Source organism: Rhyacophila brunnea, unplaced genomic scaffold (genome assembly GCF_057557595.1).
Source record: "Rhyacophila brunnea isolate RB1 unplaced genomic scaffold, BYU_Rbru_1.0 scaffold_11, whole genome shotgun sequence".
Classification (NCBI taxonomy): Eukaryota; Metazoa; Arthropoda; class Insecta; order Trichoptera; family Rhyacophilidae; genus Rhyacophila; species Rhyacophila brunnea.
The window spans coordinates 9,721,236-9,733,415 of record NW_028232763.1 but is presented as its reverse complement, the minus strand read 5'-3'; the positions used below and the strand labels follow the sequence as shown (position 1 = coordinate 9,733,415).

General features: G+C 33.3%; 1 protein-coding gene across 1 annotated transcript in view; it reads right to left on the bottom strand.

Annotated features, from left to right (window-relative positions):
• Window positions 1-12,180, bottom strand: part of heca (hdc homolog, cell cycle regulator) — a 306,171-nt gene that overhangs the window by 237,281 nt on the left and 56,710 nt on the right. The window lies entirely within an intron of this gene.

Genomic DNA, 12,180 nt, shown 5'->3' with positions numbered 1-12,180 from the left:
GGCTAAAAGTATTAAAAGAATGCATTGGCATCGTGTTCTGATATATTCTAAAAGTTTCAAATGTCTAACTAGTTGGGAAGTTAGTTAAAAATCGATTGCAAGATTTGTACAGGACAAACAACCACCGGACAAATAAGAATGCGAGCTAATAAAAACGAAATAGAAATGAAAACAACCTTTTATAGGACTGGTTTTTTTTATGTAGTTCATAACTAGCGGCCGTTTTATAAACAATGCATTTGCAAACTGCAAACCTGTGGCTACATTAATTATTGTATTTTGTGTACTTTTCGCGCCTCCCTTTGCAATCCTCTGCGGCTCCCCAGGGAGGCGCGCCTTCCAGTTTGGAAATCGCTATGCTAAATGCAGTGTTTAAATACATCAAACCTCCAAGAAATCTCACTCGATCGTATGCTACAATAAGTTGACCTAATGCCATTAGTTTACAATAAATAGGTACAATAAAGATTTCTTGGGCTGATCACGTCACCAATGAGAACAATAATATAAGACTAACTATTATATGTCACATATTTATATATGTCACATAATATTTATATATGTCACATTTTCTTTAAAGAGAAATATATGTTGCTGGGAAAAATGCAGGGAAGGGTAGAAAAAGTTTTGGTTACGCAACCTCCCTCCAATGGAGTAAGTTCAAGACGTCGAAGATCCAATACGATTTGCACGATAATATCCAAAAAGCCTTGTGCAAAAATATAAGGCGATGCAATACATACAATTTCAATGTTGTGCTGAGCACACTGTAATTGATTTAATATATTATAAGCACTTTCTTGTAAATTTCTATTTACAAGTAGTTTGAAAATATAATACCAGAAACTTATACAACGGCAAGATAAGGCAGTTATCGATAGTAAAACTATGATTGCTTACTAGAACATAATTTCAGTGGGCAACATATTGTATGTTGAGAATGGTCAGTAAAGTTAACGCTTGTCGTAATATTATTTTATGCATCACATTGGCCATGATGTGTCAGTCACCGTTAAATTAACCGATAACCTACGATCACTTTACAATTCCCCAAGTTAAGTAAATACATAATCAGATATGAAGTGGCAAAACACTCTACAGCAGATAGTACCATATCCATTGAAGATAACCTGTACCCCTTGAGTTGTACCTAATTAGGTTTTAGAGTAGGTACATATTCGTGGCGTGCTGTACATAGATGCTGTAGATGCCCAGCATCGCTAGACATAAAATCTCGACTTCTTATTCAAACGGGTCTATATTACATTATTACATCAGAGCTACCACACTGCAATACTATAAACCATACTACATTATCGGCCATCAACGAACATTACATTAATTACAAAAACCTACGTATATATTATGTAGCAAGCTTTTAAAGCATCCCTACAACCAAAAGTTACCGTATCCTTATGGCTACAAAAGTATTTTTAATGTATTCAGTAATGTGGTAGCAAAACATTATTGACAAAATGCGCCTATAGCATAATAGGACTCAAAAATGGAATAAGTATAACACAAAAACAGTAGGTGCAACATTTAATATGCATGTTAGTTAATAATAAAAAGGATATATAAAAATAAGTGAGGATGTTCCATAATTAATAGGTACGAAACAACAACAGATAACAAAAACAATAAATTGTTATTATTAAGTAATATTAGAGAATATTAGAACAATTATTGGTAGAATTTTATACTATTTAGGTACTATAAGTAGGTATCAGTGGCGTACAGGACATGGGTGCTGTTGGTGCGGAGCATCCCCAGAAATATTTTTGATACAGTAATGCATTATACATTGCTCAATTGCATGGTATAATTTACTTATATATACTTCTTCTAAAATTTAAAGGGTCTTAACTATTACTTATTCATATTATGTAAATATTTTTAGAATATCGCTGAATCCATATAATAAATAATATGCAATGCCACTTGCAAAGGTTCAACTGGGTACCTACATAATTACAAAACCCGAAAATAATATTTATGAAGCAAATAGTAGGTATCTACCATTTTTTTCAATAGAATTACTCAGAAAGAGCATAAGGCCCGTTTCAGACGGGACACCGGTGTCGTGCTCGATGTAATATAGGAAGCCTTTGTAGTCGAATAAAAGGGCCTTTGTACTATGTTTATGAACGCCCCAAAGCTAATGAGTCAACGCATAATTTCGTGTTATAAATTAAAACATAAAACTGGCTGCGGTAATAAAAACAAGTGTATCGGCAGCTTGAGAATGTAGCGGCCGACGGAAAAATGTACCGGACACACGTTGACTCATTAGCTCTGGGGAATTCATAAATATAATACAAAGGCCCCTTTAATCTAATACAAAGGCCACCTATATTATATCGAGCGCGACACTGGTGTCCCGTCTGAAACGGGTCTAAGTCACCGCACGCCACTAGTAGGTACCCAGAATCAAGTCATTCGCATGATAAATAGCATCATGCAACACACGTCTATCCTGCAACGGTATATCTTGGGTGTACCTCGTAAAATTACGAGTGGTATTGGTGGACACATGAAAGACGTAGAAAGGATTTTTTTAAAGAAAAAAATGGCCGTCGACTAGACAGAAATAGATAGTATCTACGTAAATATGTATTTAAAATTATTGTTAAATTCGCTTGTATACAAGGAAAGCGAGGCCGAGCATCCTCTTATTGCATTTCCTCATTAGGTTTAGATGTTCGTGTTTTAGTAGATAGATATTATATTAATTGTATTACAATACTATTACTGCCAATCGAAACATGCAGCGGGAAAATACCAACTGATAACATTCCACAAATTTATAAATTATGTAACTACCGTTAATTTATAATAATTTCGTTGGGTATTTATTAGATATTAGTTTATTGTAAAGCTAAAAAAATTTATAGAGCTTTTTCATAATATAAGCTCTCGCTGATCAAAAAAGCCAATCTCTTTTATATCGGATATTCTCAATTCCGTCTCTATTTATCCAAGCAAATGAAAACGCTTTTCTCTCTTTTTCAATGCATAAAATATCCGTCTTTATTCTCTCCAACAATATTCGAAATAAAAACGCTGTATCGGAAAAATAACAACTAGATAAAAAAGAGAAATAATAACTATAATTCTACAGTATATAGCTGGTAAAAAAAAAGATAAAAAGCGTTCTCTCTTTCACCTACCTTCAGACTCTTTAGAGACTTCATCAGCGATCAGGGAAGAGAAAAAAGAAAGAAAATACTAGGAAATAATGATCCTTAGGGACTGTATTACTTTCAAACTTCAGGAAAATACTAAACGTTTTGCCTTTGGCTTTATTAGAGAATATTACAAGATAAATTCATCACAATGATCGCCGGGATAATATATATTAGGTATATACCTATAACAACTAATAATAAATACTGTATCTTATAAGTAGATACTCAAAGCAACTAAAAATATCAATTATTTATTTTATCAATTATTAAGGTATGTCCACACAGAAAAAAATGTAGCCAATGTAATAAAATAGCTGGATATGGCATAGTTCATTGATTATTCTACCACATATTTTGAAATTAATGTTAAACAAATTTAACTACATTTCTGTTCCTCATTTCAATAATATTTACCAACCGATGCGCTAACGAAGACATTCATGCAAAAATGACAGATCGCATTATATAAAAATACCAGGCAGATACCCTTCAAGAATAAACATTACGTTTAATTATTTAACTTGCATAATATGCCGTTCTTAGGTTTCGTACGTCACATATAATATTACCGCACTGACCTCAACAGGCGGCGAAGGAAGCCTCTCTGATTTTGACCGATTTACAATCATTTTGAAATGCTTGAGATCACTGTAGCGAGAGGATGCCTCATATGATCAGAGCAATTCTGGTGTCAATTTGTGCGTAAAGAATCGAAATAAGTATTACAGAAGGAAATACTCAAGAACTCAATTATATATTTTGAACTTTTAAAATAGAATTGATATAGGTACTTAATTATTTTTTCATTTTTTCCCTTTTCAGTCAAAAAATAATGTTTGGGATTTTATGGCACGCGTACGTAAAAAGGTTCACCGAAACTGACATAGATAGTACGTAGGTATCAATATTGTGAAACATTGTTGTGGTAACTATAATTCCTAAAGATGAAATCTATTTTTGAACCATAGAATTTCTATACCTATTAGTATTATTATCAATATTTTCATAGCTGTGACTAAGCGACGACTATAAAATAACCTACGGTGCACAAGTTAAAATGGTTAGATAAAGAAACAATAAATTTAAACGTTAGTATAGAAAGCGATTTTCTCTCTCCAAAGTCTGTCTGTCGATTTATGGATGATTATTTACGAAGTATGTTATCGGGATATTTAAGGCTTTAAATCACTTCTTTGTTCTCGGGTTAGAAGACAGTTTCGTGAATATATTTGAACTAGGTAAATCCCCGATTTCCCTACGATTAATATGAACTCAGTTGGAAATAGATTATAATATGTCAAATTTCTTATTGAATTTTGACAGCTTCATCGTAGGTAGAAATCTTTATATTACTTGAACCTATATCTATCTATCTGTATGTATGTAGTTCGGTATTTAATTTTCACATTGTAGAAAATCTGTGCATTGTTTGCAACATTGCAAGATTGCAACATTACCCAATAGGACCAATCACAGAAGTAGAAAGGATACAATATTGATAAATTAATAGGTATAAGTTACAAAATACTTAAATGAATAAGTGATGGACACGAAAAGCATTATTAAACCGCCAACTAAATTATTACCACGTTCTTTTGAGAGAAATAGGTGCTGGCCACTAATTGCCTGAAACGTGTCGGATCCATATTCTGGTTCCTAAACAAACATTGAAAGAACGTGTGAATTTAGCAAACCCGGGATTGGAACCCGAGACCCACGACTGAATACGCCGACAAGTTGCCTCGCTCGGCCATCGAGAGTACAGTTGGAAGGTATAGTTTTTAAGATCGAGAATATAAAAATGACAGGCAATATTCGAAAACAATTATAATTGTTTATACAGTTATTATGAAGGTTAAGTACCTATGTAGCTTTGGAGTAACCGTTTTGAAAGAGGCAAGAGAACAAAAGAGTACATTTCAATCACTGTGAAGATTCATGGTAGGTACTGCAGAGTCGAACCACCGGACAATAACAACCGAGATTGATTTCGTATGTGTGATTTTCATAATAAAACTTTATTTATGTAGATATTAACAATTCCTAGATACGTCATAATCATTCATTTCACAGTTAATATCGCGATATAATAAACATGGTAGAAAGAGCCATGCTACGGCAGAAAACTGACAAATTTAATTTACATAACCGTATTTATACAATACTCATAATACAATATTATGAATACAACAACATACCATGGCATTTTATTCCAATACAAATTTAATATGACAGATAAGTACCATATTAAAATAAAACTGTCGGCAAATATAATCAAATCCATTACAAAAAGTCATATAGGGTAATTAATTACCAATATGTTATTGTTATTATTTTAGTTTGGAGCTACTGTTTAAACAAGGAGCCGCTGATATTTAAAACAATTAATAAAAAGTTAATTTAATTTACTACCTATAAAAGGTAGATAAAAGGGTAATTCATAATACAATAATTTCTAAACAAACACTCTCTTGTTCGTGCTTTGCCAACAAACGAAACTACTCAGAAGTAGGTAACTAAATAAATTATTATTGTGCCGTCAAACTATTGACTTATCCAAGTTGCCCATTATGTCTGGGCATAATCTTAATGTTGGTCATTATTCAATCAACAGAAGGTTGGAAAAAGCAAGTCCTTAGCCACTCAGTGTAATGTTTTCAACTCTGAGTAAGCCAAACAATGTTTACGGATTTTCAGTGGAAACGAAATTAATAGTACATATTATTATTAATTAATATATTATGTAATAAATTGTTGTAACTCGGGTAAACAGTATCAAAAAGGTCTGTTTTATTTTCAGTTTGACATCTTGTTTTATCATCAACATCAGGGGTTCCCAACTGGGTTTTGATGGCACATTATTCTTGTAATGAAACTTTCACAGTTTTACATACCTACAGAAGATACACATGAATTTGTCGATATTCGTTTTACGCGCGTGTACAGTAGTGAAATTAAGGTTAATCTTCAACATTGTGTGGAGAATGATGCAGGAATAACTTCCCAAAAACCTGATTGACGTGCACTAGAATGTGCCAATTCCTATTCTATAGTTCGAGTGCGTTGATGCAGACCTTACTTGATTAAAAATGCACCCGATTAGAATTTCCCATAGGTTGAAAAATTCAAATTTGATATTCTAATCGGATGTATTTGAAACCAATTAACGCCAGCGTCAACGTCATAGTCGTGTCTGAACCCTTACTTGATTTCAAATGTATCCTATTTGAATCTTAAATTGGTTTTAAACAACAGGAGATTTTAATCGAATGCATTTGGTATCAAGTAGATAATACCTGTGACGACGTGCTACAGCTGCAGTACCCGTTGCTTGAGCCCTTACCGAGGTTGGTTACTTCTGATAATCCACCCTGCCACTTAAGAATTAAATCTTGTTTATTTCACTTTTAAATTTAATAAAAGTAGGTACCTATATGGAAACCTACGAAACTATGTAAGTACGAAAGATGTTCTGTATACTTATTATTTTTATCCATAGGTGCCTATTGCTTTTAATCAAGAACTGTCATTATTAATGAGGAATATACCACATCGTCGTGCGATGAAAAATAACCCAACCCAATATCGGCGTCAGAAAATGATATGAAGATTAAAATATTCAAAATTTCTTGTTTCAATATGTACCTAGTAGGTTGGTGGTATGTGCTTGGTATCATTAAATAAATTAGACTATGAAATCGTACGACTCACTTGATTTGGGTGTGTTTTGAGCCATTGTTCAACAACCAGTCGCGGTCTGGTGAACAAAAAATACTGGCATATCAACAGAAGTCAATCTAATTGTTGTTTACGTTTGGCCGATGAAAAATAACGATTGTAATGTTGAGCTTTCATTGGAATATTTGACTGCTGCCACGGTCTAAACCAGCGATACTCAACCTGCGGCCCGCGGGCCACATGCGGCCCTATAAGCTTTTATGTGCGGCCCGAAACACATTAATTATCAGGAATTTCGTATATCTTGAGATTCGTTTCGACTTTGACGCACAGATAGTGTGACACCCGAAGAGGATTGTCATTATGGTCCACATCAGATCTGGTATAAGACTGTTGCTATTAAAAAACACGCATAATTTTTAAAATCTCAAAAATGTTTTGTAAAATTGATTTTTTCGTCACACCAGTAGTGATGCGGCCCGCGTTACTTTACAAATATATGTATTTGGCCCGAAGAAAAAAAAGGTTGAGTATCATTGGTCTAAACTAAACTCAAACGAGGTACATTGAATCAATTATGCTATTGTATGATTTATCAGTGAGAGGGCCAAAGACTTAAAGACCTTTTCGAACACACATAATTCACTGGATGTACCTATTAAAAAATACTTTACATTAATAATGTGTAGACATAATATGTTACATTAATAATGTGTAGACATAATATGTTGTAGGTTGTAGTAGCTACTCATAATGTTATCCATTTATAAAAAATAATTTAAAGGTATATTTGTAATAATATTATTTATTAAGTACCTACCTATTTGCATATTATTTTATAATAATGTAACAACAATATACATACCTTTATTAATTTTAACGATCCATTTCAATTTATGAAAACATATTATCCTGCGGAGCCAATTTTTATACTAAAACCGCTCCCTAAGGCATAAAGTCCACTAAAGCAGGCTTAAGGGGGCGCTCGCGCATTTTCTATGTGAATCATCAAAAATACAACGTAATCAAATACGCCAGCGCACATGAGTGAGTCATGAGTCACCGTTTTTGGCTTCTCAGCGATACGAATTAACGAAAATACAACGTAGTCCATTCATTGAACACGGCAAGCAAAATCACGCTCCTCGAAGGGTCGTCGATAGACGGGCGAGAAGCCATTATTTAAGAACAGTGAACTCTTTGTTTAGTTATTGCGTGTCCGATATTAATTACAAGCCCCGAGAAATTTAATAATATTTTTATTGCTTTGTTATGAGAGACGCTGATAATAATAATTATTTTGTGCTCCTTGAGCCCCTTATTACATAGGTGAAGGGTAATGCGCGGGTGGGAGGGGGCCTACTCAGTAGTGAGCGCACCGAACGCTTTTTTGGTGGTCTTTATGGCTAAAGGTTACTTAAATTGCATTGAAGAATTTATGACGACAATGATCTTCGATGCAGTGTTGTTCCAATCATCTAAACATTCTAAACTGTCATTCATAGAAATATGCCAAATACTTAGTGTAAGAAAATATACTAATTTGCAGAAAAGTTGAATGCTGGTTGTGTCTGTGTGTGTGGCTGAGTGTTGGGTATGTGTGGGTGTACCTAATGTATTGTTCTGCATCAATTTGATAAATGCATACCATCTTTTGAATATCCCGTCTAATCTTGTTTTTATTCGACGCAGAACTTGGTTGAAATCTCACATTAGATAAAATAATAACCCGAGGGAGATAAACTTGCCTGTATATTATGAACGGTGTTATAATCTGGCTTACGAACGTGTTACAAACTTGGCAATTAGTTGTATAAATTGTTTGACGAGAAGACTCGGGAGAGGGCGAGAGATTCGACAAAGATTATCTTTGCGAAAACATTTATGTAGGTAGGTATTGTATAATATTATAATCGTGATACTAGGAAGCGTGAAGTAGACTAATAAAGCAGTCATAATCACGTATTATAAATATCTATTTTAGCTTGTCACTGAAATGAACCTATCATTATATTTAATAACGCCATAACAAAAATACAAAGTGTCTTTTTATGTGCGAGTATGTTTACACAATAAATAAAATTAAGTTTCTTTCAAGTATTTCCTTTGATACAATTTAATAAACATCTGCGCCAATGTACCTATGTCAGTGATTCTCAACTGAGTCCACGGAACCCTGGGGCTCCGCTAGAAATAAAATCTTGCGAAGAAAAGTTGGAATTAAAAACTAGTTTAGTAAATAGGGAACGTGGCCCAATCTAAAACACTCCAGCATTTTGAAGTAACGAGAGTTTTACGTGGGATATTTTTGTAGCGACAAAGAATGTAGGAATACAAAATAATAATGTATTGGTTATTATTATCAAATCTTACCGCCTACTATATACGTATATTATTATACATAATTGGTATTGCACCTGTAAAACTACATCATTTTATAAATTTTATTTTTCATTGTGTATTGTATTTATACAGCAATAAGAGTGGATACAATTGACGAAGTACATGCAAATATTTTTGAAATGGTAAAAACAAAACACAAAACTGAAAAAAGTAAAATTCTAAACAAATGCGGTAAATGCATGTGTGCCGAATTTTTGCTAGAAAAAAAAACAAAGCGAAATGAAACTGCGTTGAAAAGTAAACATTGCTTTCAGAATAAATTACACAAATTGCATTCATTTGTTTGAACAATACGTGCTAAATGTAGGTACGTATATGGTAGTTACATGAAAACGTGGTGGTCTATTGGAGTGTTCAACACATTACTGAATTAAACTTCATTATATTACAACGTTTTTCTTAGCTCGTATTCTTATTTGTCCGGTACAAATCTTGCAATCGATTTTTAACTAACTTCCCAACTAACTAGACATTTGAAACTTTTAGAATATATCAGAACACGATGCTAATGCATTTTTTTTAATACTTTTAGCCATCTCTAAGTAGAATTGAATTCATTTTCAGTTAATTCTGTTTTGTATGAAAAGTTATTCGACACGGTCTGGGGTCCTAGCAACTAAATTATTGATAGGTAGGTATATACGTGCGTTACTATGGAAATCAATATGACAATGACATTTCAGTATTATTTCTATCAAGCACAATTTTTTTTGATTGTTTAAGTTAGTCAAGTCAAGTTTATATGATTCAACAGAAAATTTAAAAACGTTGTATATAAAAAGTTCTTTTTATCTTGTAATTATTTTGTACTTCAGCTAACCTGACGTCACTTTCAGATCACGATTCTATTTTGCAAATTATTTTTGCGACCCCTATTCATGACAACAGTTCTAATCGACAGATATTTTTTTTCAAGAATAAAATCGTGCCAGTGAAAGAATATTATAATATGATTTTTTTAACTGTATGTAGGACGTCGGTAACAATAACAATGATAATGTATGATGATGCAGCAAAATGAGAAATAACGGGAAGTATAATATCACGTAGGTAGGTACCTATCTGCATTACCTGTAATAAAAAAGGACTATTCATATGACTACCGTAAAAAAAAGAGATTGTTGATTTGAGATAGTATTCTGTGGTTGCTTAGCAACGCTGTTTAGTGTAAAAGGGTTCGGTAGTGTGACGTTCCGTTAATTATTGGGAAAGGAAGTAAGTAGTTTTGAACCGGAACCTGTGCTTATGCTTATATTATGAGCTCCGGTGATGATAATATTATATTGTATATATTACATCTCAAATGAGATGATAGTCATACAAATTAAGTATACTTACTATATTTTATGCGAAAGGTGTTCATTATAAAAAACGACCACGCAAATTTATTGATACCACCTACTTGTGACAGTAAAAAGATGGCTTTCTCGTGATGCTCCACAAATCGTTATAGATTTATGACGTGCCCAAAACAATAAAACTCATACAAACGTAGAATGATATTTATATATTCAAAAATTGACTACAACAAAATAGTACGTTAGTACATGTATGTACATAAGCAGTCACGTCCCGTGTGGGTAGGCAGGTCGTGCATTGCATAGGGGCGGAACATTATAAGGGCGAATATTACAACTTTTGAGAGCAGTGGCGGTTTTTCATGAAGCAGACGATGCGGTTCGCTACATTTGAAAGAATCAACATCTTAAAAAATAATCGAAGCATAAAAATCCAAACAAATATGTACACATTCTAATCTAATACAATATATTTAGTGGTGGTTTCTTGAACAGGCAACAATTTCGCAAGAGTGCCTCCAATCCTGTCAGCGATACAGACTTCCACGTAACTAAATCCACCACAGTTTTGCGCCTTTTTAGGTAAATCAATTTTGTTTATAATATGAACTTTGTAAGATTGATAGATTTGCAACGATCCTCAAGGTTACATCCGTTGTCGATCGCGCGATTTCACTCGAACTCCGTCACTATCCGATTGTGATAGTGACGTACGTGTCTAAAGGCACTGATTGGTTATTCATAGAAAAAAAGGGGAAAGCAGAGAATCGCGCGCCTAAATCCAAACATTTTTATATCTAGATACCTATACCTAGGTAATGTATATGCTAGAATTTTTATTGGCTAATAACAAACAATTTCATTACCATCTACCTAACTAGTTTCAAAAAAATAATTAGGTAGATAGGCGTACGGCGTATCTACATCATTAGAGGAAAAAGTGAGTGATGAAAATCAGTTAACAGTTATAAAATATAAACTTTTATTGATACTACGAATCTTGAATAACATATTTTATATCTGGATGACTTGTATGACCGAGTACTTTTTATAACTACCGGTCCAATGAGTGTAAACGTGACTTGAATAAAATGTATGCAATAATAAAGTGCGTGCACTCGGGTGACCAATAATTAATAAGAAAAAAATATTTTTATACTTATGGAATTATTATTACTGGAAAGTATTTAATTAATTATGATAATATCTAAAGTTTGAAATTATAGCAAAATATTATTTCTGCAGGCAAGCTAGACTTAAACAAGGTAATTCGAAAAACGTATTTTGTAAAGTCATAATTATTACCTGACCCGAAGCTATAACCATCGGTGGAATGACAGACTTGAGAGTGGGTCAATTGTTTGGAACCCGCATCAGTTGAAGTACGCCATTGATATATTACTACATCAATGAATATGTCTTACGACGGAGGGTGGAGAAATTTTTGAGACTTCTTTACTTGAGGTCATATGGACACTATCCGTGGATTTATCTAACCGACTTTCTTTTAGGTACGTTTACATACTGTAGTCTTAATTAACTCTAGGCTATAGATGATTGATTACGTATAAGGATGGAACAACAAAATGGTAACTTTTTCAGTGTTTGTTTTT